The sequence below is a fragment of the Protopterus annectens genome, chromosome 13.part0 (assembly GCF_019279795.1).
Source record: "Protopterus annectens isolate FY-2018-M chromosome 13.part0, PAN1.0, whole genome shotgun sequence".
Taxonomy (NCBI): Eukaryota; Metazoa; Chordata; order Ceratodontiformes; family Protopteridae; genus Protopterus; species Protopterus annectens.
In genome coordinates, this window is record NC_056747.1 from 1,357,095,594 (window position 1) to 1,357,101,593 (window position 6,000).

Consider the following 6,000-nt stretch of genomic DNA (forward strand, 5'->3'; position numbering starts at 1 on the left):
TTTATGAGGGTTTGCCTTGGTCTTGCTGAGCTTGTCTGCCACACAGTTTTGCTCTGAAGGAATGTAGGATGCCTGTAGAGTGAGATTGTGCTATGAGTCTTTATCCCAAGCTAACATAGATAGTCTGTAAAGGGAGTACGATCTGGTTCCCCCTTGCTTGTTGATGTACCACATGACTGTAGTATTGTCTGTAACAACTTGTAGAGGTCCAGGGGTCCAAAGGTAATTCAGAGAGTTGAGTGCCTTGATCATGGCAAGCATCTCTGCTATATTTAATGTGCTTTCATCTGTCTTTGGTGTCCCACACACCTTGCACTTTTTATCATATTGTTCAACTGTCCAGATGTTGGCAGAATGCCCAGATTGTTGCCTCATATTTTTGGTCTGTTCCTCATAAAATGTATCCTTTTATGGCAAATCACTGGGGACTGATGTCATTAAATAATGACAGACATTTTAGTTTTAGACTTCAAATCCTTCCAAAAATGTATGCCAACACAAAACCTGTTGCCTATCTACTTTCTAAGTTTATCAGAGTAATAATACAAATCTGTCCCTGTTTTGGGCCTTTGTCCCCTCATTATCTTTGGCTTTGTCTAGATTTCTTTCCTAAGATGTTGAGAGATATGCTTTTTATCCCTCCTGAAACTGCTCCCCAAGAAATGTCTGAGGCATCTCTGGTGACTGGCTGCTTTGGAAATGGGAGAGAAGGGGAGACTCAGATTTAAGGGCATTCACTGCCTCCACCCAGTGAATTCTCGTTTGACAAACCCTAGCACTGGGATTTGAAAAGACAAAGGATGCTGGTACCAAAGAGACTTCAGATACCGCTGTATCTTTCTTATGTGAAGTCTTGTCAGGGGTATCATGAGAATCATAGCTGCCATGAGACCGAAAATACTGACATATTCCCTCGGAATGACTGAAATTTGAGTGGAAAACCTTAGAAAAAGATCTAGATATGGATCTATTTTTTCCTGTAGAAGAAAAGCCCTTTGAACTGAGGTGTCTAGCTGACACCCAGGAATACAGTCCTGAGTGAAGGAGTCAATAAAGGACTTTTGAATATTCTCTTCAAACCGCATCTTGTATAAGCAATATGTCACCCAAGTGAGAGATTCTTGACACTTTGAAAAAAGATGCTGCAAAGAGAAGTAAGTCATCTAAATATGGAAAACTGTGGATACCCTGTAGCCTGCAATGAGCTATAACTGAAGCTAGGCACTTTGCGAACACGCTTGCAGTGGATAGTCCAAGAGTAATGCAGAGATCTGATAATGTGATCCAGACAAACCTTAACAAATGTCTGAAGTCTGAACCAACAGGGATGTGATGATAACCATCTTTTAAATCTAGTGTTACTAGGAAACGTGAATGAGAAAGAAGAAGTAATAAACTGTGAAGTGACACTTTGAATTTGGACACCGTCACAAACAGGTTTAGGAAAGAAAAATCCAGAAAATGGTCTCCAAGTATTTTCTTTCTTTGGCACTAAAAACATCCTTGAGAATAAACCTTCCCAACTGGGAAGGAGGAACTGGTTGTATCAAACCATGGAAAAGAATGTGATGAAAGACAAGTGGAAATGAAAGAGTCTGGTCTAATGGATGTGGGATTATCTCAAGCAAAGGAGGAATTGCTTCCCACTGCCATTTGTAACCTTGATAAACAATCTTCAGAGCCCATTTGTCTGAAACTATCCGTTGGCAAAGAGAAAAGTGGAAATTCAGACTTTCTGGAAGGGAGAAGGGGCTGTCAGGGTGGCAGGGAGGCACGAGGTCCCTTAAATTGTCATTCTGACATGTTGGACTGTCCTTGGTTTTCCGAGGTTCCAGGATTGTTTTTGAAACCTCTTGCCATTTTTCTTAAATGTCTGTTTATCTGCATTTTGTTGAGACTGTATATTTTCTGTTGTGACAGAATTGGGTGAGGAGTTAGAGAATCCCTTTGAAAATTTGAAAAAGGAGGGTTGAGAAATCTTAGAGATTCCCTGTGTCAGCTTACCCTTTTCATCTCACGTTTTAATCACCTCTGCAGCAAAGGGGCCAGAAACTAAATCTCTATCTAACTTATAATGTAAAATCTTGTTTTTCTTATCATCTGGAAGGTTCTGAGAATGCAGCCAGGCAAACCATCTCAAAATGGTACCAGTGACCATAGCCCACGAGGAAGTACCAACAGAGTCATGCACACACTGCAAACAATGAATAGTGACCTGTGCAACAGAAGAAAACGTTATTTAAAGTAGATTTTTCCTCACAACAAGAAAATGCAGATAAAACATTCCTCATACTTTCACAATTAGTCAGAACAAACTTTAGCTTATGAGTCTGATAGTTCAATATTCTGAAAATCAAAGTTGCAAAAGCATACATTTATTTCCCATACGTATCAATAGTGTTGCCATCCTTGTCAGAAAGAGGAATATAGGAATTAACGAAATGTTTAGCAGCAGTAGGAATAACTAAAACTATAGCTGCTGGGTCAGGTTTGGAAAGAATGGATAAAAACTTAAAAGACTGAGGAACTTTATATATTCTATCTGACTTTTTCAGCACAGCTGTCCGACTGTCAGAAAAATTCTAGGCAGTAACTCACATTCTCCAGAACTGGGGTAATGGGTGAAGGTTCTGGAAATTCCTTCTATGACAGCTCATAGTAGTTTTTGTGATACTGAGAAGCCTCAGTGTTCACCCACTAAAGACATATTCTGGAAATAGTCTCAGAAAAGAGAAAGCCCCCACAGGGCAAATCAGAAATTGTGCGGACCTCTGAGTCTAAATCAGAAATTGGAGGGGAAAACCTGCATCTGTCACTTCATCTATCTCTCCATATTTAGACTCCTGAATCTCTTCAGGAAAAGAGGCATCCCACTTTCTTTTACCAGAAACTACCGTATAAGAAGGATCAATAGTCAGATTAAGTCCTGAACCAGAACCAGTAAACTACCTCTATCAAAGGAATTTGAGGAGTAGATACATGTTTAGCTTTATTTCACTTTTTGACAGGAAGAATGAGGCCAACAGTGTTATTAATGGCAGCAGCTTCCCTAAGGATGGGTACAACATTTTGACAAAACAAGGAAGCATTTACTGTTCCCACTCCCAGGACTGACAAGAGTGCCTCTCCCTTGCCCAATGAGCAGACCCCAACAGCCACAGAGGACATGGCTAACCCCTTGCTCATTGTGACTATAGGTGCTGTACCAGAGGGATTCAGGGTAGAAGATGAGTTGTTTGTGGCACACTAATGACCACAGCAGAGTCGCCCACCTGCAGCTGAGGCAAATTGCTAACCTGTTGTGGTGGCAAATGCTGTTGGATTACCTTTTTCTTTTTGTGGCTGGATGAAAGACTGACCATAGACTGGCAGTTTGTTCCATGGTCAAACCAAAAATAGTTAGTGTCTCTTTCCAGTAGAAAACATGCAGCAAAAACTGGTCAAATTTAAAAGTCTTTAAGAGTATTTTTTCACATAAAAATACAGCAAAAACACTTTGGTCAGCCACCAAAAGTAATATAAACACAGTATCTCCACAGAAAAAATATTTTTCAGTAAGTTTAAATAACTTCTAAAATGACAGGAAAAAAAGAGTCCGCTCATTTAAACAAAGAACACAGTCTAATGACAGTCCATAAAAAACAAACTCCTAGCTTTAAAATAACTTTCCCAAACAGGAAAGTGGTATTAATTAAACATTTTTTTAAACGGAAGCTTTTTACCCCAAAGCGGAACTTATCTGCCCAGTAAAGGAACAGCACAAGGTGATTGTTGATCCTGCAAAGTTTCAGAGGTGCATACTTTTGGTGGCAGAAAAGCTCTGAAGGGCTTGGAGCCTAAACCTGTCATTTTAGTAAGCTCAGCTTAAGCTGTCTGACGGTTTGGGTGAGGGCAAGGTGCCCTGAAGCTTTGGAACCTGACTGGATGTTATATCCTATACACATACCGCTCAACTGTACAGATTTTCTCAGAATGTACAGATTTTTAAACTCATAGTTTTGACCTATTTTGCATAAAATTGTGGTTTTCTGGAAAATCATTGCCAAATCTGTGAGTACTGAAATCAGAAAACAATGGCAAACATTTGAGATTCACACTTCATACCCTTCAGAAAATTCATGCTAATGCAGAACCTGGGTCTATATCAGATCACCCAACACTTAAAAAGCAAACAGTGATTAATCAACCCTATTTACAATGTCGAACTGTCAGAACAGCGATTTTTTTCCAAAGGAAAAAAAATCGCTGTTCCAACAAAAAAAAAAAAAACAAAGCAAAACACTTTAAACATTACATTAAGTGGGGGGCTTTGCCTCCTCAACCCCTGATGTGGGGGGCTGTACCCCCCACAACCCCTACTTAAATATACCAACTCCGAGACCACACTACAGTGCTGAAAACAGCAAAGTGATGAACCGGCCAAGCAAATTCTTTCCTAAGGAAAGAATTTGCTTAAAAGCCACTTCGATATTTTGCTGTTTCAGTCTTTTAAGTTCGACCAAGACGTATTCGAAAGAATGCGTCTTCGGTCTTCTAATAGGAACCCCAAAACCTGTAATTCTATCCACTTTCTAAGTTTGCAAGAGCGATATTTAAAAATTGTCCCTATTTTTGGGCTTTTGTCTCCCCGTTATTTTATGGGTTTGTCGAGATTTCTTGCACTAAGTGGTTCATGGTTATGCCTATGCAGGACATGTCCCATATAGCTGAGGCTACTGCAGCAGTGATAAATATGATGAACATCCTAGAATTTGACAAACACATCCAAAATATAGTGAAACAATTACACCAAAAATCACATTCTCTCTGTACAGCTAAACACTTCCTCTTAGACACTACAAGAAGACACATTGCCTCTTCTCTCCACTTGTGTACAGTAACATGCTCCACACCCCTTCTTAACAACACCCAAGTGACCTTGCTAAACAAACTTGAACAATGATACTGCAAAATAACACAAATCCCCACCAACCTTCCAAGATGAACCCCTACTGTACAACCCTAAGGGAATCACAGTGGCTGGAATTCCCACATGATATAAAATACTCACAACTTTCTCAAATCTGTAACATGGTGTATTAACCCAACAACTGTCCATCCATCTCCAACCTCATATAAATATATAACCCTTGCGACCACTATGTTCATCAGACAAATACCTAGAACATGCACTCAAACCCAACAATCCTGCTGTCATAGCTCTAATCTGCCATCACCTCGCTGAATTCTGGAATTCCATCCCATTAGCAATATAACAAGAACATTCCCTAAAATCATTCTAACTCAACTAAAGTTGCACCTACTCTCTTACTGGCTCTGGATGATCTCCAAACCCTTACTGCCTCTCCTCACTCTTTTATGTTACTGGCCATAATACAACTCCTCCTTCGCAATCTCTAACTATCTGACTATCATCTACCCCTGTCCACTACTGCCTCTGTCCCCCACAGGCACTTATGTTACTTATACCTCCTTAATGCTCATCCATAATTTACAGCTGTCTTCATCCTACAATTTCTTCTCTGTTTCCTATCTAATATCTAATTACAACTGATTCTTTTTGAAAGTAGCTAGACTCTTATAAGTTCAATATTAACTAATAATTTACTGTATTCGTCTTTTGATTATCTGCCATATCATTGTTATTTTATGTAGGTATATTTATTATGTAAATCTTGTATCACTGCCTTGTACTCGTTCTGTAAAATGGAGAATTTCTCCCTGGGCCTCTGTGAAAATGGGACTTGTGCCCAGTAGGGTTTTCCCAGTAAACAAAAGTAATAAATAAATTATTCAGTAACACAAACATTTTTAATTCTCTTCATTAATATCCAGAGGCACAGACCACAGATTCTTTCATCTACATTATTTGATAAAATAGTTGTTTACTGTGAAGGAAATGTAATTACTTTTCAAACTGTATTGTCGTGAGTGACATAATTGTGTTCACAGGAATCTAATATATTATTCTGAGTTGAGCTCTCTCCACCAATAAAATAT